Raw genomic sequence first — 21,906 nt, 5'->3', positions numbered from 1 at the left:
GTGGATGCGTGGGAACACCCACGCTCCACCTGTGGAAGGCCTCACTGGGACAGAGTAAGGCAAGGCAGTGATTTGTGCTGCCTTGCGTTACTCCAGAATTTTAATGCCATGAAGGGACACGCAAGGTGGCCTTGTGTTGCATGATAAATCTCACTTAGGATTTGTGTCGCCGTTGTGCCCCCTTGCATGGCGCAAGGGTGACACAAAACTTTGGTAAATCTGTCCCTGGGTTTGTAAAAAGAGCTATTAGAGCTGCCCAAAAACACCTCAATTTCCCATCTCAGAGTGTATGGGACTACCTTTATTTCCAACCCTTTTTATTCCACACCCCTCACTAAAGGAGAGCCTTCCCATGTGGTCTGGTCAAAGTTTGCATTGCTCTTATCTATTTTAACAAAATTGTGTTTGTCAAGGTTAATTGTGCTCAATTGAACTTACTTTGCTATATGTTTGATCTTAGTGATTAGTAATGGAATATTTGCTTGCCCTGGTTATTCTTAATCCATTGTACATTTGAATGTATAGCTTATCACGGTTTTATTAACAAATATAAAGAGCTCAATTACGGGGGCTGCATTTTTGCGACCCCTCCACACCACTTTTTGTGTGCACTGCGACCACCTGCGAACCACTTTTTGTGTGCACTGGTCGGAATTACAGAAAGTTCCGTTTACCACTCTTCACCCATTTAGTTTTCCCCTGTAAACGTTTTTCAGGGGAAGAAAAGACGCGGTAAATACGAGGACATGCAGATTTTGGCATGGAAAGTATGTTATTGCTCATGTGTATCGGGATGCTTGTGACTGGTGCTAATCATCATACCCAGAAGATTCAGACACAAGGGGCAGCAGATTTTACTGGGTTCAATAATTAGTGCATAACACTTCGGGGTACTCGTAATGAGGGTCAATGTGTACTCAATTAAATACTTTCAACAAAAAATACTTAAAAGCTTTCATGGAAATAATGTTCATATAAAAAAATAACTTGTCAGTATAAACACGAATTTTAAAATATATATATTTTTTTTTTTACAAAACATGTATTTCCTTGTTTTAAAAGATACATCGCACTTGTTAGTTCCACAGAATTTTTCTCATGTTGACAGTCCAACCTTAAGTCGATGCCAACTAGGAGGCAATAGTTAGGTCGTAAAATCTGTGATGTTTAAACAGAATTTCTCCACGGCGACACACCTACTATCTGAGTGGTTAGCACTCCCTTAGGTGCTACCGATACTAGGCACCACTTTACAGCTGCTTTAGAAGGGAAACTAACATGCAATATCCATCAGATTTTAAGTAACATTTCGCATGTCAAAAAACATCCTTTCACATGCTTTGAAGACTGAATGCATTCTTGAGATAGGTAAGGATGAAACTTGCATGCTGAAATATCCCATAAAAAATAATATCAATTTTGGTTTAAGGTATACCATAAAATGTACTATTTTTTTGGACTTTACTGATAGCAGGACTACTCTCACATACTTTTCATCGTAATGTAGGCAAAGACTACACGTGTGGGCATTTATGCGTAGCTGTAGTATTTCAGATAACTTCATCTACTGAAATATCCAGAAGAACGGAATGATGGAACAAAACTTGCTCTACGGCTGGCATGAAAAATCAGCGACTGGATGTTTTACATCTCTGGATTTTGTTCTCCCTGGAAAAAAAACACAGACAAAAGAACCATAAGCAACTAGTGGTGGACCAGCACTAAAATAAAAACCTATCAGAAACACTTACTTTATTCGTAATTTGTTCTAAATACAAGCATGGTCAAATAAAACCAAAAAATTCCGTATCAGCATACTAAATGGCAACACTAGATTGTTGTTAATGTTCAGGTTATTATACCATGATGGTTAAAGCACGGCGAAAATTACTTGCCAGGTATTACAGTTTGGTGTCTGTTATATATTTAAACTTTAAGTATTATTTTTTCATCAAGGAGTTAAAACATTTCCAAGAAAATACCCTCATAAAGAACGTAATGACACAGTTATAAGTAAGTCTTCAAGTGAACAGAGCATTTTCTACACGCTCTGTAGGAAAGTAACCTCTTTCTTGGTATGGTTACCCCCTTTTTCTGCCTGGTGTCAGTGTATTTGACTATGTTCACTGGGATCCTGCTAACCAGGACACCAGTGATTATGCTCTCTCCCAAAAGCTCTGTATTTCATCTCACAATTGGCACATTGGTGTCCCGCTGTAAGTCCCTAGTATATGGTACCTAGGGACCCAGGGCATTGGGTTTCCAGGGGATCCCTATGGGCTGCAGCATATATTTTTCCCCCTTAGGGAGCCCAGGCAAAGGGTTATGCAGGACTGCCATTGCAGCCTGCATGAAAAGGTGCAAGCACCATTTCACTATCACTTTTCACTACACCAGGTCACTTATAAGTTACCCATATGGCAGGCCTTCTAGCCCAGATGGCAGGGTACAAAGTACCTGTGTGTGAGGGGACCCGTGCACTAGCAGAGGTGCCCCCATGAACTCCAGGCCCATTTTCCTGGACTTCGTGAGTGCGGGGATGCCATTTTACACGTGTGCTGGAAATATGTCATTACCTATGTCCAGCTGCATAATGGTAACTCCGAACATATGCGTGTTTGGTATAAAAAATGTTGGAATCATACCCCAATGCTTTTGCAAGCATTGGTTGTATGGTCCCATGCACTCTGGGGGGCCCTAAGAGGAACCGTAGAATTACCATTACAGCCTTTTGAAGTTTTTCGAGCAGCCCAAGCTGCTGCCACCTCATAGACAGGTTTCTGTCCTCCTGTTGCTTGAGCAGCTCAAGTCCAGGAAGGCAGAACAAAGGGTTTCCTTTGGGAGTGGGGTGTTATACCCTCTCCCTTTGGAAATAGGTGTTATAGGCTTGGAAGGTGTAGCCTCCCCAAGCCACTGGCAATGCTTTGAAGGGCACATTTGGTGCCCTCCTTGCGTAAACCAGTCTACACCAGTTCAGGGACCCACAGTCCCTGCTCTGGCGCAAAACTGGACAAAGGAAAGGGAAGTGACCACTCCCCTGCCCATCACAACCCCAGGGGTGGTGCTCAGAGCTCCTCCAGAGGGTCCCTCGATTTTGTCATCTTGAATTTAAGGTGGGAAGGGAACTCTGGACGCATCTGAGTGGCCAGTGCCAGCAGGTGACGTCAGAGTCCCTTCCTGATAGGTGGTCACCCAGCTAGATGACCAATCCCCCTTTCAGGGATGTTTAGGGTCTCTCTCTTGGGTAGTTCCTCTGATTAGGTTTGCAAAACTCCCACAGGATTCCTCTGCAACCTCCACTTCAACTTCTGACTGAAGAAACTGCATCAGGGTGCTCCAGGACCCGACACCTGCAACAACAAGCAAGACACCTCCTGCAACATTGTATCCATGGCTCCTTCCAGCAACTGCAACATTTTCCCAGTCGTGCATCCTGTGAGGACAGACCCTCCTCAGCCTGCACCAGAAAGAAGAAGAAATCGTGGATCCCCTCTCCTGCTGAGCTGCATGGATCCTGTATCACGGGTGGTGGACTGAAGTGGTCCCGATGGTCCTCTCTTCCAGCTGTCCAACTTGGGTGGAGGTAAGCACTTGCCTGCCCATGCAGGGCGTCATTTGCAGCTGCCAAGGCTTGTTGGCATATTTTCCAAATGATCTTCAGGCATCTTGAAGCTCTAGCCCCCAGCATTCCATTCCAGCATTCGATGCAAACCTACCTGAGTTGTCTCCAGCGACGTGGGATCCTTTTTTGTAGTGCTGCATGGGCTCCTTCTTCGACTTTAATATCCCCGTCCTGTGGGTCCTGCCTGTGCTTCTGTGTGCTCTCTGTGCTGCTGAGGGCCCCCTATGACTCCCCGTCCTGGGTAGAGTCCACCTGGTCCTTCCTGGTCACAGGCAGCTCCACTTTCTGCTAACCGCACGTTTTGCGTGTGTCAAGGCTTATTGGTGGAATCTGAAGACGCAAACCCGACTGCAATCCTCCTTCTGGTGTGGGTCATCACCTGCATCCTCCAGGAACTCAACTTTGTCTTCTGGGGTGCAGTGCTGACTCTCCTTCATCACCGTCGACTCTTCACTTGCACCTTCAGTCTGGTGGGTAGGGGCTTCTGCCCTTCCTGGACTCTGCTGTGCTTGCTGGACTTGGTCCCATTCTTGCACAGGTCCTCTTGTCCAGGAATCCATTGATGTCTTGCAGTCTCTTCTGGGCTTTGCATTATTCTTCTTTTCTTCCAAGTGGGTGTTCTGGGGAATTTAAAGTGATTTACTCCTGCTTTCCTGATCGCTGGGGGGTGTTATGGCACTTACCTTTAGGCTTTCCTAGTACTCCCAGCCCCCCTCTACACAATCCACTTACCTAGGACGTGGACGTTATTTCACTCACGCTGCAGTGGCAGGCCTGTGTAAGAATTGTCTGAGCTCCCCATGGGTGGCAAAAGAAATGCTGCAGCCCATAGGGATCTCCTGGAACCCCAATACCCTGGGTACCTGAGTACCATATACAAGGGAATTATATGGGTGTACCAGTGTGCCAATGAGAACTGGTAAATTTAGTCACTAGCCTGGGAGCGTGGCCTAGCCGCCGGGCAAGATGGCCGACACGGCGTGAGGCTCTGCCGGGCCCCGGGCTACTGATTCTATTTAACTTATCCTCCAGGTGGCTACGGCGTGTGCAGACCCTCGAGGAGTTGCCCGGAGTCCTCGGTGACTCTCTGGTGGACCGGGGAGCGGCCCGGACGGACTCGGGGAGGCCGGCTCCATGTGGGCGGGTCTGGCCCCGGCAGCTCCCCGTGCGCGCGGATGCTGATTGCGCGCGTGGAGGAGGGGAGGCGCTGGGACTGCTGCCGGCCTCGGGAGAGCTCGGGGGGCCTATTCGGCGGCTGCATCGAGCCGCGGACACCCCCCCCCCCCTGGAGTATATCGCGGCAGATGATATTTAACCCCTTGGGCCCCTATTGCCCTGCTGCCGGAGGATTTTCTTGGGCCTTCCGGCCCGCGTGCTCCCGGCTGTGCGTGCTGCTGCCGGGATTGAGCCTAGACGGCTGAGGTGAGTGGAGAGCGCGCTGGAGGAGAGGAGCTTTCCGGCCCCCCGGACGAAGAGACGGCCGAAGAGGAGGGATGGTCTGGACTTTTACACTCAGGTGAAAGGACGGCCGGAGAGGGTTACGACTTGGTCCTGAGATACTCTTCTGTGGATCCAGCTGGGGGAGGCCTAAATGCGGCACTGGAAGGCCTGAACCGCCCCTGACTGAAGGACCGAGAGGACACTGGTGCAGGTGGTGAGACGGGGGACGGAGGCCAGGTCTGGTGCAGAGGAGTGCTTTGGTGGGGTCTCCTGGTGGCTTGGGGCGGCGGAATACCCTGGCCCTGGCGTTTGGAGTCTGCCCCAGGTCTTTTCTCCCCCCTCTTGTGCTGCGTGGATTGCTTTGCTGCTGGCTGGTCGGCGGTGCTCCCATAAAGGAGGCTGGTTGGGTTTGGAGTGGCTGGGCGGCGAGCTAGAGCGCCTGGAAGCTGTTTGTGGCCCTGTGAGCAGAACTGAGCTGCCAGCTGGATGATTTTCGGAGGTGTGGACCTACAGCCTTCATTTCTTTTCCAGAGCTGATACTAGCTACGATTACCTGTATTGTATTGAATGATGGGCAAGGCAGATAAGCGACAAGCCAAGCTCACCTTCGCGGGTGGAGGAAAACGCAGCGCTCCCGCCGCCTCCCAGCCTGGAGACACTGAGATCGAGGACAAGTCTCCAGAGATATCTGTGCGGTCCATGTTCTTGGAACTTAAGACTAGCTTGGCAGGCATTGATGCCAAGCTGGACCATGTGTCGGAACGGCTTGATCGCAAAAGAGCCCGGGTCGATGACCATGATGCCAGGTTTGAGGTCCTGGAGTCACGTACGTCTGAAATAGAGGATGCGCGTAGTGGTGACAGAGAACAGATTGCGCAAATGGAGCGTCTCCTAGAGGTGATACGGAACAAGAACGAGGACTTGGAGGCTAGGTCCCGGCGCAATAACATACGCATTGGGGGGCTGCCGGAGGCCACTGATATGGGTCGTATGGAAGACTTCGTGGAGAATATGTTGCAGGAACTGTTTGCTGGCGAGCTCTCCCGGATGTTGGTGATTGAAAGAGCCCATCGGTCTCTGGGACCTCGGCCCCCGCCGGGTACACCTCCTCGTCCAATTATTGCGCGTCTACTGAATTACAGGGACCGAGACGCTGTCCTCCGTTTGGCTAGGGAGAGAAGGCCTCTAGTATACAGGAACTCCGAAATAAACTTTTTCCCTGATTACACCCCAGGTGTGCAGGCCCAAAGGCGGGCCTTTCAGCCGACGAAGCGTCTACTGAGCCAGGCTGGAGTTGGATTCGCCCTGTTATAACCGGCTAGACTGAGGGTGCGGCATGAGGGCAAGACGCTGTATTTCTCGGATGCAAAGCAGGCGATTACATTTGCTAGACGACTACCACGACAGCCCGGGGCTGCGGGTCCTGGAAGGGCAGGTGCAGAGGATGCCGCTCTTAGTGACAATGATTAACCGGCGTGTATGGATTACTGCTTTGTTTGGGGCTGCGGGGACGTGCGAGTCTGCTCCGTGATCGGGCCCCTGCTGTGTAGCTGCTGCTTGGCCCAATTGCCCCTCTTCCCTAGAATATTCTGGGTGGAGAGCTATCTGGCAGGCTTCTGCCCCTAGGATGAGTCCAGTAATTGATCGCTTTAAGTTCCCTGGGTGGACTTTGGGGTTGGATGTGAGGGTAATTGCGAGGGTCCGATTGGGGGGCCTATGTGGGCGGTGGGGGGCTTGGGTTCATTTGGAAATGTTCCAGGTTGCTTTTTTGTTAAGTTCTAGGCAGGTGGAGAGGTGTGGTTGCATGCAGTGCTGTGCAGCTGTTGTTCTGGATGAAGGGTGAAGCTACCTCTGCTGTTAGATGCTTGACATGGAACGTGCGGGGGCTCAATGATAATCGGAAGGTTCGCTTGGTGACTGCTTATGTTAAGCGACATGGTATTGACATATGTATGATACAAGAGACACATCTGATGGCGTCTGCTGTTGGCAGACTGAAAGTTGGTTGGGTTGGGGAGGCTCATTGCTCTACATATTCTAGCTACGCGCGCGGGGTAGCAATTATTATCCGCAAAGGATTGAAGTGGCGTATGCGCGAAATTATTATTGATCCCAACGGCAGGTATGTGTTACTGAGCGGAACGTTGCTGGACAGGGCTTGTAGACTTGTGGCTGTGTATGGACCGAATATTGATGACCCGGAGTTTTTCCTGGAGGTGTGGCGTCTTGTGGAGTCGCTGGGTGCTGGAGCTGTGATCTGGGGCAGAGATTTTAATGTAGTCCTAGATGCTAAGTTGGACCGCGAAAGTGTGGCCAGGGTGCAACATGCCTCTTCGGCGAGATCGCTGGCGGCAGTGATGAATAGCGGAGCTCTGGTGGACTTATGGAGGCAGAGGCATGTAGGTGTGCGTGAGGTCACCTGCTTGAGTTGCTTCCATGGTAGCTGGTCTCGCATTGATCGGTGGTTGGGCACCAGAGATGTGGAGGCTTGGACTAGAGCGGTTGACCATCTCCCCCGTACGCTATCGGACCACTCGCCGGTGTTATTAGAATTGGCGATCTCTAGTGAGCTGCAACCGATGGTTATGTGGCGATTGCCCAGCGGAGCACTCCGAGACGAGATCTTTCGGGAGGAAGTACGGGATGCGATCCGTTTTTTTTTTTGCTGAGAATCGAGGATCGGTGGGGTCTCCCGGCACCGTTTGGGAGGCATTTAAAGTGGTTATTCGTGGGGTTTGTCTCGCGAAGCAGCACGGGATTGTGAAAGCTTTAAGACGGGAGATGGCCGATATTGAAGGGAGGCTTAGTGAGCTGGAACGACGCTTGGCGGCGACATGGTCAAGTGAGGTCCTTGCGGAGATCAGACGTGAGGTATCCTTGTATGAGGTGGTCTCCCTAAGGGAAGTTTGTTTCCTTGGGAGACATGCACAGGCTTGTAGGTATGGGGAGGGCGAGAGAGCCGGGAGAACGTTAGCGGGATTACTTCGTAGACCCTGGGCCAGTAACTATGTCACCGAGGTGACAGACGCTGAGGGCGGCAGGGTGACCGGATCGAGTGGTGTATTGCAAGTATTTACAGAATATTTCACGCACCTATATGCGGTCCCGGTAGGTCTGAAGGAGGTAGATATGCAGGAGTACTTTGAGAATATTGCGCTGGTGTGGTTTGAGGAGGCACATAGGGCGTATTTGGATATGGCGTTTACAGTAGAGGAGGTGGCGGCGGCAATTCTAAGTTTACCTGGGGATAAGTCTCCTGATGCTGATGGACTGACCCCTGCATTTTATAAAGAATATGTAGATATCCTTGCTCCGTGTTTGCTAGAGGTGTATGAGGAATCTCTAGAGACTGGGTCACTCCCAGCCTCCCTTCGGGAGGCTTTAATAATAACAGTTTTGAAGCCTTGGAAGGACCCGACACAATGTGATTCTTATCGCCCACTCTCCATGATAAACATCAATAATAAAATTCTTGCAAAGATGATAGCGACGCGCTTGCAGCCACTTCTCTCCAGGTTGGTACTTCCAGATCAATCAGGTTTTGTTCCTGGGAGATCCATGTGCCATAATTTGCGCACCTTCTTTGCGGTGGTGGGCTCATTGGAGGCTGGCGATGATGTAGCTGCGGTGTTTCTTGATGCAGCCAAGGCTTTTGACTCCCTGGCTTGGGAGTATATGTTTGCGCTTTTGGGCCGAGTGGGACTTAGCATGCGTTTTGTGAACTGGATTAGACTGCTGTATACCCTGCCCGCGGCCAGGTTGCGCCTCAATGGAAGTGTATCGGCTCCATTTCCTGTTTTGCGGGGTACACGCCAGGGGTGCCCACTGTCTCCGCTTCTTTTTGCGGCTGCAATGGAGCCGTTGGCGGCGGGATTGCAACAGAAACACAGTGGCAGGGGCTTACAGTTTCGGCAACGTCCTGTCTTGATATCTTTGTATGCGGATGATATTGCGTTATACGTGCGGAATCCAGGACAGAATCTAGATATTCTACTAGATGAAATTGTGCGCTTCGGGAATTTTTCTGGTGTTAATATTAACTGGTCAAAGTCGGTGATCCTGCCTCTGACTTCTAGCGTGGAGAGATTTGATTCTCGATATCCTTTGGTTTGGGCGGAGGGCCCGGTGCGCTATCTGGGCATACACCTGTGCTGTGACGAGGATGCGTTACGTCTAGCTAACTATGGGGTAGCGCTGACTTGGCTGGAGGAAAAGGTGGAGCTCTGGAGGGCTTTGCCGCTTTCGCTAATTGGGCGTATTGCCATTGCAAAGATGGTGGTTCTCCCTAAATTCCTGTATTTGTTCGTGAATCTTCCACTTCCGTTAACTAGGGGCTACTTCCGACGCCTCAGGTCTGCACTCATTCGATTGGCATGGGCGGGACGTCAACCGCGTATTGCATGGGAGAAAATGACGTTGCCGTTTGAACTGGGCGGACTGGCTGCCGCGGACCTGGAGCTATATTATCAGTGCTCAGGTGCATTTTGCGTACTACTGGCTGAATCCGACACGCTATATGCCACATTTGGTGCCTGAGAGCAACTCTGTGTGGCCTGAAGCCTTGGTGCGTGTGCTTGGTAGGCGGGGTCCATCCCGTACTAGGGGAATCGACACGGTGGCCTGCACGGCGAGAGCGTGGAAGGCGCTGATGCAGCGTTCTGGAGTTGATGTACCATTCGCCCCTTCGCTGCCTGTTATGGCGATTGCTCACACGCAGATGTTCCAGGATGGTGGGGTGCGTGGTTTTCTTCGAGACGCTGACCTGCTGGTGCTGGGAGACTGGTTAGTAGACGGCCGTTTGTTGGACATTTCTGATGCGCTCTCTAGCTGTGATGGTACAGCGCTGCAGCGATTTTACGCTCTCCGGGTTCGTGCTTTGCTCCGAGATCGACTTTTTGATGAGACTGGAGCTCCCTCGGAGTTTCGAGCACTCGAGGTACTCTGTGGTGCGAGATCCCCCTCTAAGTTGATAACAAAGCTGTACAGTTCTATGCAGGAGCTGGGGAATGGGCCCGGGGTGTCCTCTAGAGCTGCATGGGAGAGAGATGTGGGAGAGCCTATCCCGGAGGCAATGTGGCGCAGATGTTGCGCTCACATGAAAGCATTGTCCCCGAATTATAGGTTACGATTGTTGCACTTTAAATTTCTGCATCGACTATATTATACGCCCAAGAGTCTCCACTCCATGGGGCTGCTGGAGGATACACACTGCGCTCGCTGCGGGACCCAGGACGCCGGTTTTTTACATCTGCCGTGGGAATGTGCGGAGGTATATAATTTCTGGGCGGAGGTCTGGCAGTCGCTTGCTGAAATGGTGGAGCTGGAGTTTCCTCTTTCCCCTAAGATTGCACTGTTGGGATGTATGGATGAGATTCAGGGACAGCATAGGCGTCTAGTAGGCCTCCTTATGTTGTTGGCTAAGCGCAGGGTTGCTATGTGCTGGGGCCGAGGGAAGGCTCCTCGCCGGTCTGAATGGCTAAGAGATGCGGCCTTTTGTCATGATCCGTTGTCAGTATTCGGGGGACTTATGCCAGAGGGATCCCGTCCTAAGGATATTTGGGCCCCCCTGAATAAATACTTGGCGGCCCGGAAGGAAGGTGCTGTGTGATTGGTGGCTCCCAACCGCTAGGTTCACCCCCCCATGGATTGTATGTGTTACTATGGTATAAGATAAGCCTGAGCGATGTGACTGCTTGCTCCACCTGCCTTTTTTGTAGTTTTGCGATTGTTTTCTCCTGTAGTTCCTTCCCCTCGACTATGTCAGTTATGACCTTTGATGTGTACGTTTTTCCCCTGCACCGGGGCTGTGAACTCCTTGCTCCGCCGGTGTGGTGGATTTTTGAAGATGGTTCCCTTGATACTGTAGCATATAAGTAGAGACTTTAGCTGAGAGCCTCTTGTGACGTGGGATATTATTGAAGCTATATGGTTTGCAATGTTTCTTTTCTCTCACTGACTTTTCCCGTCGAGGGACTTGTTTTGTATTATTGAATGTTTTTGTTCTGTATACAAAACTGAATAAATTTTTTTTTTTTTTAAATTAGTCACTAGCCTGCAGTGACAAATTTAGAAAGCAGAGAGAGCATAAACACTGAGGTTCTGGTTAGGAGAGCCTCAGTGATACAGTTAGGCACCACACAGGGAACGCATATAGGCCACAAACTTATGAGCACTGGGGTCTTGGCTAGCAGGATTCCAGTTACACATAACAAACACACTGACAACATAGGGTCTTCACTATTAGCACTGGGCCCTGGCTAGCAGGATCCCAGTGAGGCAGTGAAAACACCCTGACATATACTCATAAACAGGCCAAAAGTGGGGGTAACAAGGCTAGAAAGAGGCTACCTTCCTACAAGAAGTTCCTATCTCTCTTCGTTGTTGCAGAATCCTAAGCTTCTTCCATCCGGAAGCAGCCTTCTTGCACCTTCATCCGAGGTTTCCTGGGCTCCTGCCCCCCTGGACACTATCACGACTCTTGGACTTTGTCCCCTTGCCTTGCAGGTCCTCAGGTCCAGGAGCCCGTCTTCAGTGCTTTGCTGGTGTTTGTGGTTCTTGCAGAGTCCCCCATCACGACTATTGTGTTCTATTGGGGTAGTAGGTGTACTTTACTCCTACTTTTCAGGGTCTTGGGGTGGGGTATCTTGGACACCCTGACTGTTTTTTTACAGTCCCAGCGACCCTCTACAAGCTCCCATAGGTCTGGGGTCCATTCGTGATTCGCATTCCACTTTTGGAGTATATGGTTTGTGTTGCCCCTAGACCTATGTTCACTTATTGCATCCTACTGTAATTCTACACTGTTTGCATTACTTTTCTTACTCTTACTTACCTGTTTTGGGTTTGTGTACATATAACTTGTGTATATTACTTACCTTCTTACTGAGGGTACTCACTGAGATACTTGTGGCATATTGTCATAAAAATAAAGTACCTTTATTTTTAGTAACTCTGAGTATTGTGTTTTCTTATGATATTGTGCATATGATATAAGTGGTATAGTAGGAGCTTTGCATGTCTCCTAGTTCAGCCTAAGCTGCTTTGCCATAGCTACCTTCTATCAGCCTAAGCTGCTAGAAACACCTCTATTCTACTAATAAGGGACAACTGGACCTGGCACAGGGTGTAAGTACCACAAGGTACCCACTATAAGCCAGGCCAGCCTCCTATACTTCTCCTTTGGATGGAAGATGTCCCACGGCGTGCTGGAGGTTGCAGAAGTGTTTCCACGCAGAAATACCACAAACAAGCCTTGCTAGCTGCAAGGGTCGTGGTAGAGGTTGTTGGATGCTGCTGGGAACCAGGAAGGACCAGGATGTTGCCCCTTGGAGCAGGAGACAGAGGGGGCGCTCAGCAACTCAGAGAGCCCCCACAGAAGCAGGCAGCACCCGCAGAGGTACCAAAACAGGCACTTAGAAGATTTGTGAACTGGAGCTGGCTCAGAGTCACAAAGGAGAGTCCCATGACGTTGGAGTCCAACTCAGAGGGTTGAGCACTTCAGGACGGACTGCTGGGGACCCAGGCTAGGCTGTGCACAAAGGAAACCTTGGAGAAGTGCACAGAAGCCGGAGCAACAGCAAATCAGGCAGTACACAGGTTTGAAGTCTAGCATGGCGAGGCAAGGACGTACCTCCACCAAACTTGGACTGAAGGATCACTGGACTGTGGCAGTCACTTGGATAGAGTTCCTGTGTTCCAGGGACTACGCTCGTCAGGATGAGAGGGGACCCAGAGGACCGGTGATGCAGTCTTTTGGTGCCTGCGTTAGCAGGGGGAAGACTCCGTCAACCCACAGGAGATTTCTTCGGGATTTCCAGTGCAGGGTGAAGGCAGACAGCCCTCAGAGCATGCACCACCAGGAGGCAGTCAAGAAAGCCGGCAGGATTAGGCGCTACAGTGTTGCTGGTAGTCGTCTTGCTACTTTGCTGCGGTTTTGCATGCGTCCTGGAGCATTCGGAGGTCGATCCTTGGCAGAAGTCGAAGAGGGAAGTGCAGAGGAACTCTAGTGAGCTCTTGCATTCGTTACCTGAAGAATACTCCAGAGGAGAGACCCTCAATAGCCAGAAAAGGAGGTTTGGCTACCTAGAAAGGAGGATTGGCTACCAAGAAAGGTAAGTGCCTATCAGAGGGGGTCTCTGACGTCACCTGCTGGCACTGGCCACTCAGAGCAGTCCAGTGTGCCCCCAACATCTCTGAATCCAAGATGGCAGAGGTCTGGGACACACTGGAGGAGCATTGGGCACTTCCCCTGGGAGGTACTGGTCAGGGGAGTGGTTACTCCCCTTTCCTTTGTCCAGTTTCGCACCAGAGCAGGGCTGGGGGATCCCTGAACCGGTGTAGACTGGCTTATGCAGAGATGGGCACCATCTGTGCCCATCAAAGCATTTCCAGAGGCTGGGGGAGGCTAATCCTCCACAGCCCTTCACACCTATTTCTAAAGGGAGAGGGTGTAACACCCTCTCTCAGAGGAAATCCTTTGTTCTGCCTTCCTGGGTTGGGGCTGCCCAGACCCCAGGAGGGCAGAATCCTGTCTGAGGGGTTGGCAGCAGCAGCAGCTGCAGTGGAAACCCCAGAAAGGCAGTTTGGCAGTACCCGGGTTCTGTGCTAGAGACCTGGGGGATCATGGAATTGTCCCCCTAATACCAGAATGGTATTGGGGTGACAATTCCATGATCTTAGACATGATACATGGCCATGTTCGGAGTTACCATTGTGACGCTATACATAGGTAGTGACCTATGTATAGTGCACACATGTAATGGTGTACCCACACTCACAAAGTCTGGGGAATTTGCGCTGAACGATGTGGGGGCACCTTGGCTAGTGCCAGGATGCCCACACACTAACTAACTTGGCACCAAACCTTCACTAAGTGAGGGTTAGACATATAGGTGACTTATAAGTTTCTTATGTGCAGTGAAAAATGGCTGTGAAATAATGTGGATGTTATTTCACTCAGGTTGCAATGGCAGGCCTGTGTAAGAATTGCCTGAGCTCCCTATGGGTGGCAAAAGAAATGCTGCAGCCCATAGGGATCTCCTGGAACCCCAATACCTCGGGTACCTAAGTACCACATACAAGGGAATTATATGGGTGTACCAGTGTGCCAATGAGAATTGGTAAATTTAGTCACTAGCCTGCAGTGACAAATTTAGAAAGCAGAGAGAGCATAAACCCTGAGGTTCTGGTTAGCAGAGCCTCAGTGATACAGTTAGGCACCACACAGGGAACACATACAGGGCACATACTATGAGCGCCGGGGTACTGTCTAGCAGGATCCCAGTGCCACAATGGCTAAAACAACATACATACAGTGAAAAATGGGGGTAACATGCCAGGCAAGATGGTACTTTCCTACACAACCCCCTCCCCCCCAACGAAGGACAATAAGACTAGCCTTGTCCAGATGAGTCTTCATTGTCTAAGTGAAAATATCTGGAGAGTCCATCTGCATTGGAGTGGGTACTCCCAGGTCTATGTTCCACTGTATAGTCCATTCCCTGTAGAGATATGGACCACCTCAACAATTTAGGGTTTTCACCTTTCATTTGCTTTAGCCAAAGTAGAGGTTTGTGGTCTGTCTGAACAATAAAGTGAGTACCAAACAGGTATGGTCTCAACTTTTTCAGTGCCTAGACGACAGCAAAGGCCTCCCTCTCTGTGGCAGACCAATGCTTTTCTCTAGGGGTCAACCTTCTGCTGATAAAAGCAACTGGTTGATCCTGGCCCTCAGAATTCAGTTGTGATAGTACTACCCCTACCCCAGATGCATCAGTTTGAACAATGAATTTCTTGGAGTAACATGGGCTTTTTAGGACAGGTGCAGAGCACATGGCCTGTTTGAGCTCCTCAAAAGCTTTCTGACAGCTAGCTGTCCATAATACCTTCTTAGGCAGTTTCTTGCTTGTGAGATCATTAAGAGGGGCTGCTATGGAGCCATAATTCTTGATGAATCTCCTGTAGTACCCTGTGAGGTCTAGAAAGGCTCTCACCTGGGTCTGAGTTGTAGGGGGAACCCAATCCATGATGGTCTGGATTTTCCCCTGTAGTGGTGCAATCTGTTCTCCACCAACCAGGTGGCCCAGATAAACCACTTTCCCCTGCCTTATCTGGCACTTTGAGGCCTTGATAGTGAGGCCTGCCTTTTGCAGGGCCTCCAAAACTTTCCACAGGTGGACCAGATGATCATCCCAGGTTGAGCTAAAAACAGCAATATCATCTAGATATGCTGCACTGAAAGCCTCCAACCCTTGCAGGACTGTATTCACCAACCTCTGAAAAGTGGCAGGCGCATTTTTCAAACGAAAGGGCATTACTGTGAATTGGTAGTGCCCTCCTATGGTAGACAATTCAGTCTTTGGTTTAGCATCTTCTGCCAATCTAATCTGCCAATACCCTGCAGTTAGATCAAAAGTGCTAAGATACTTGGCAGAAGCCAGTGTATCAATGAGCTCATCTGCCCTGGGAATAGGGTGAGCATCAGTTTTTGTTACCTGATTGAGCCCTCTGTAATCTACACAAAACCACATCTCTTTCTTTCCTTCTTTGGTGTGAGATTGTGGTACAAGAACCACTGGGCTAGCCCAGGGGCTTTCAGGAGGTTCAATCACCCCCAGATCCAACATTTTCTGCACCTCTTGTTTAATGCAGTCTCTGACATGGCCCGGCTGCCTATGCATTTTACTTTTGACAGACAGGCTGTCTCCAGTGTCAATTGTGTGTTCACACCAGGATGTTGTACCTGGTACAAGTGAAAAGAGGTCTGAAAATTGGCTTAGGAGACTGATACAGTTGTCTTTCTGTTCTGCAGTCAGACAATCTGCTAAACCTACTCCCTCCACTAAGGCATCTGCTTCAGTGGTAAAGAAGAGGTCAGGGAGAGGGTCATTCTCTTCTTCCTGTCCCTCATCTGTTGCCATGAGCAGGGTGAGATCAGCCCTGTTATAGTAGGGTTTCATGCGGTTGACATGAATCACCGTAAGGGGACTCCTGGCAGTGCCCAGGTCTACCAAATAGGTAACCTCACCCTTCTTCTCAACAATTAGATGGGGTCCACTCCATTTGTCCTGGAGTGCTCTTGGGGCCACAGGCTCCAATACCCACACCTTCTGTCCTGGTTGGTACTGGATCAGAACAGCCTTCTGGTCATGCCATTGCTTTTGCAGCTCCTGGCTGGCCTGAAGGTTTTTACTGGCCTTTTTCATTTACTCAATCATTCTGGATCTTAGGCCAAGTATATAGTCTACTATGTCCTGTTTAGGAGCTTTTAAAGGTTGTTCGCAACCCTCCTTCACAACAGTAAGTGGACCTCTTACAGGGTGCCCAAAGAGGAGTTCAAAGGGGCTGAAGCCCACTCCTTTCTGGGGTACCTCCCTGTAAGCAAAAAGGAGGCAAGGTAATAGGACATCCCATCTCCTTCTGAGTTTTTGAGGGAGTCCCTTTATCATACCTTTGAGAGTTTTATTAAACCTCTCAACCAGACCATTTGTTTGTGGATGGTAAGAGGTGGTGAACTTGTAGGTAACACCACACTCCTTCCACATTGCTTTTAGGCATGCAGACATGAAGTTGCTACCTCTGTCTTACACCACCTCTTTAGGAAAACCCACCCTGGAAAAGATTCCCGGGAGGGCCTTTGCCACTGCAGGTGCTGTAGTGGTCCTTAAAGGTATGGCTTCAGGATATCTTGTGGCATGGTCCACTATCACCAAGATACATCTATTGCCTGAAGCAGTAGGAGGGTCAAGGGGGCCAACTATGTCACCCCTACCCTTTCAAAGGGCACCCCAACCACTGGAAGTGGAATTAGAGGGGCCTTTGGAGTGCCACCAGTCTTGCCACTGGCTTGGCAGGTCACAAAAGACTTTCAAAAATCTTTGGTGTCCTCTGACATATGAGGCCAGTGAAACAAGGGGACAAGTCTTTCCCACGTTTTCGTCTGGCCTAAATGCCCAGCCAAAGGAATGTCATGTGCTAGGGTGAGAAGAAACTCTGTACTGCAGGGGAATGACCAATCTCCCGGCAGCTCCAGGTTTTGGGTCCCTTGACTGTGTACAAGAGGTTATCTTCCCAGTACACCCTATGACTGTCACTGACATCCCCATTTTGCTGCTTGACAGCTTGCTGTCTGAGACACTCTAATGTGGGACAGGTATGCTGTGCCACACTCTGCTCTTCCCTAGCAGGCCCCCCTCCACCCAAAAGCTCAGCAGTGTCTGCTGCCAGCTCCTCTGGTGTAGGTTCTGCACAGGGAGGAAATTCCTCTTCCTCAGAAGGGGGATCATCTGTAGAGGGAGGGATAATGGGTAGGGATTTACCCTTCTTACCCCTAGCTTTAGGGAGCACTTGGTCCATTGTTCCAGGATCCAAGTCACCCTGTCCTTTTTGCTTTTTGGCCTGAGCCCTGGTTAAAGCTAAAATATGCAAAGGAATGCCCACCATTGCTGCATGGGCCTCCAACTCCACTTCTGCCCAAGCTGATGTCTCCAAATCATTTCCCAGTAGACAGTCTACAGGTAAATCTGTGGCTACCACAACTTTCTTTGGACCAGTAACCCCCCTAGTTGAGATTCACAACAGCCATGGGGTGGCTAAGAGTGTTGTTATGAGCGTCGGTCACTTGGTACTGCTGACCAAGTAGGTGTTGATCAGGGTGGACCAGTTTTTCTATCACTATAGTTACACTGGCTCCTGTGTCCCTGTAGGCCTGGAACTCAACACCATTGATTAGGGGAAGTTGCTTGTACTTATCCATATTAAGGGGACAAGCAACCAAGGTGGCAAAATCAATGCCACCATCAGAGACTAAAACAGCCTCTGTGGTCTCCCTAACAAGACCAACCCCAACTACATTGCCAATAGTGAGCCCAGTTACACCCTTGGATTGGCTATTAGTAGTAGATTTCCCACCACCACTGCTATTACTAGGGGCACTAGAATTTGCAGCAGGGGTTGTGGTGGTGGGGGGGTTTGGTGTTTTTCTTTGGACAAGTGGAATCACTTGCCCAATGGCCTTTGACTTTACACAAATAACACCAAGGCTTTTTAGGTTGATTATTTGGACCCAGCTCCCCCAGAGGATTTTTGTGGGCCTGATGAAGATTCAGAATGCTTACTTTTGTCCCCACCCTTCTCAGAAGACTTACCATCCTTTTTCTTGCACTCCTTGTCACCCCCTGTATGAACTTTTCTGTTCACCCTTGTTCTGACCCATGTGTCTGCCTTCTTTCCCAATTCTTGGGGAGAGGTCACATCAGGGTCCACTAGGTATTGGTGCAACAAGTCAGACACACAATTGTTAAGAATATGCTCTCTCAGAATAAGATTATACAGGCTGTCATAGTCAGAAACTTTACTGCCATGCAACCACCCTTCCAAGGCCTTCACTGAACAGTCCACAAAATCTGTCCAGTCTTGAGAAGACTCTTTTCTGGTGTCTCTGAACTTAATCCTGTATTGTTCAGTGGTTAAGCCAAATCCATCCAAGAGTGCATCTTTCAAAACTTTGTAGTTATTGGCTTCACTTTCTCTAACAGTAAGAGCCTATCCCTACCCTTTCCAGTGAAAGATAGCCACAAAATAGCAGCCCATTGCCGTTGAGGGACCAACTGTACTATACAGGCCCTCTCAAGTGCAGCAAACCACTTATTAATGTCATCCCCCTCCTTGTAAGGGGGGACTATCTTGTGCAGATTCCTGGAATCTTGCTCTCTAACTATGGAGAACTAACCCCAACCTCTGTCTTTCCCTCTCTATGTCTAGGGATTCCCTATCTAAGGCAAGCTGCTGCTGTTTAAGCTTCAGTCTGGTTTCTTAAACCTTCAACTTTTTGAGTTCCCTTTCTAACAAGTTATCCTCAGGGTGGGTGGGGTGGGAGTGCTTTGACACAGAGGAAATGTGGGAAGTTTCAAAGGGGGACCTGTCCCTAACTGTCTGGACCCTAATAACCTGGCCTCTAGGGATGAAGGATGCCCTACTGTAGTGGGAACCTCTATCACTACCAGCATCACTAGGTGCCCTGCTAGGGGGCAGGCCCTTGTAAGAACCCTCCCCAGCTTCTCCAGGGGACTCCTCTTAATCTGACTGGGAAGCTTCTCCCTTTTCTAACCTCTCTTGAGATGGGCCAGACTGGTTCTGGTCATCTACAATGAGCATGTTAAAGAGAAACTCCTTTGTAGGGTTCTTTGCTATACTCAACCCGCTATCCAGGCAGAGACCCCGCAAACTTTTAGAGTTTAAACTCTCATATGTTGCATTAACAGTTTTGGGAGGGGGCTCTACAACAGACATGATAGTATAGGTTTAAGGATAGTGAGAAAGAAAAAAGTTTTAGAACTTTAGAAAGCACTTAAAAAACTTTTTCGAACTTTGGGAAATCTTTTCATAACTTTCTTAAACGTTTTTAGAACAGAAAAGTAAACTTTTTGGTGAAGTGTACATACAATTAACTATTTGGTATATGATTCTCTTATGAAAAGTACAACATGACAAAGTGGTAAAACAGTTGCATGTACTTATCCCACCGCTGCACCACCAATGTAGGAGGCTGGCCTGGCTTATAGTGGGTACCTGATGGTACTTACACCTTGTGCCAGGTCCAGTTATCCCTTATTAGTAGATTAGTAGTGTTCTAGCAGCTTAGGCTGATAGAAGTAGCTATAGCAGAGCAGCTTAGGCTGAACTAGGAGACATGCAAAGCTCCTACTATACCACTTGTATCATATAGCACAATATCATAAGAAAACACAATACTCAGAGTTACTAAAAATAAAGGTAGATCTCAAGGGCCTTCCCTGGGGAGGTGATTGCTAAGATACACGAGGTTAAGGGTAGGTTTGTGGCCATTAGACTCCGTGTAAAGTCATTTCACTTCACAATCGCTACTTTATATGCCCCTAATGAGCGGCAGGAAGCATTTATGAGACAGGCGATTTCCCCCATGCTTGCTTCACCAGATTGGGCACTTTTGGTAGGGGGGACTTAATTTTGGTCCTGGACAATGATATGGACCGCTTTGGGCATCGTTTTGGGCAGACTGGGGCTTTGACTCTAGCGGGTTGGCAATGGCTGGTGGATTGTGACTTAGAGGATGTCTGGGGGAGGGCGCACCCAACGCTGCGGAACTACTCATTCTATTTGGCGTCCTCTAAGACATATACGCGAATAGACTTTTTTTTTGGCCTCCTCGGAGTTTGGCTCCCGAGTTAGGGAATGTACGATCGAACCTCGGGCCTTGACGGATCACGCTCCGGTTACACTGGTGGTCCATCTGGATGGTGGACCTATGTGGGTTCCCAGTTGGCGTTTCAGGGATACAATACTGCAGTCTAAGTCAGTGGGGGAGGCGTTGAGGCGAGCAACTCTTGACTACCTTAGTTACAATGACGACGGGCGGACTGGTTTGGGGGTGCTCTGGGAGGCGCTGAAGGCCGTTATCTGGGGGGAGGTGATATCTCTCTCAGCTAAGGAGAATAAAGCTAGGAGAGAGCTTAGCGAGGTTTTGGAGCGGAAAGTATTGGCCCTAGAGCGTGCTCATAAACATACGGGTGCCCCCAGGGTGTGGAGGGAACTGGAGAAAGCGTGCCTTCAGCTGAGGAGGCTTGACTGGGATCGGGCGGAGTATGCGGTGGCTCGGCTTAAACATAAATACTACGTAGGGGGGGATCGATGAGGGAACCTTTTGGCCCACAAGTTGAGGGCCTAGCGATCGGCTAATGCTATAAAGATGGTGTGCTCCCCCTCTCGGGGGAAGGAACGGACGGATCTCCAGATAGCAGAGGTGTTTGCAGATTTTTATAGCAACTTATACGCTGCGGAGGTGGAGAGTGGGGTGGAGCCGTCCTCCTATCTAGCAGACTGTAACATTGTCCCACTCCGTGAGGAAGATGCTGCCTCGCTTGACCAGCCTATACGAATAGAGGAGGTAATTGTGGGGATTTCTGTTGGGAAGGCGCCGGGCCCAGACGGTTTTACGGCGCTCTTCTATAAGACATTTTGCACTGAGTTCGTCCCGCTTTTAGTTCGGCTCTTTAACTCCTTTTTATTAACAGGGACCCTCACGCCTAGCATGTTAGAAGTGACCATCACAGTCATCCATAAGACAGGGAAGAACTCAGAGGACTGTGGCTCGTATCGGCCCATTTTGCTTTTAAATATTGATGCAAAGCTCTTCACGGGTATTCTATCGCAGCGTCTTAACCCCTTTATGCCGGGACTTATTGACCCGGATCAGTCGGGCTTTATTCCCCATAGACAGTGTGGGGACAACACGAAGCGGCTCCTACATCTGGTAGACAAAATTAATAGATTCCGTAGGGAGACACTCCTCCTTTTCATAGACACGGAGAAAGCATTCGACCGGGTGCACTGGACCTACCTTTTACGGGTGCTGCAACGCTTTGGTTTCGGCCCGGCATTCCGGACCTGGATTCAGTGAGCGGCAGGGAGGGGGATGAGGCAGGGGTGTCCGCTCTCCCCACTACTGTTTGCGCTTTTTATGGAGCCCTTCGCTCAGCGTCTCCAGGATGATGCCCAGATATCTGGCATTCGTTTCGGGGAAGACCATCATCTCATTAGTCTTTATGCCGATGACGTGATCCTCACATTGGCAGACCCTATGATATCCTTGCCGGCACTCATGCAGGCCATTAACGAGTTTGGTCGGGTATCGGGGTTCAAAGTTAACATGCAGAAATCGCAAGTCTTAAGCTTGTCAATTACACCGGAGCATGAACAAGCCCTGCTGGCTCGATACCCCTTTATATGGTCATCGTCCCATGTGCCTTACTTGGGGATTGCCCTGGCCGCATCAGTGGCTAGAACCTGTAGCATAAACTATGCTTCCC

At 49.6% G+C, this 21,906-nt stretch overlaps 1 long non-coding RNA gene across 1 annotated transcript in view; it reads right to left on the bottom strand.

Annotated features, from left to right (window-relative positions):
• Window positions 1–656: 656 nt before the first annotated feature.
• The window catches only part of LOC138283420 (uncharacterized), a 136,854-nt gene continuing 115,604 nt past the window's right edge, over window positions 657–21,906 (bottom strand). Inside the window, exon 3 of the long non-coding RNA XR_011201249.1 lies at window positions 657–1,668. This is a non-coding gene — a long non-coding RNA (uncharacterized lncRNA). The remainder of the gene's footprint in view (window positions 1,669–21,906) is intronic.

Source organism: Pleurodeles waltl, chromosome 3_1 (genome assembly GCF_031143425.1).
Source record: "Pleurodeles waltl isolate 20211129_DDA chromosome 3_1, aPleWal1.hap1.20221129, whole genome shotgun sequence".
In the NCBI taxonomy this organism is placed as follows: Eukaryota; Metazoa; Chordata; class Amphibia; order Caudata; family Salamandridae; genus Pleurodeles; species Pleurodeles waltl.
Note: the sequence above shows the minus strand (reverse complement) of the source record. Positions and strands in the feature narration are given on the sequence as shown.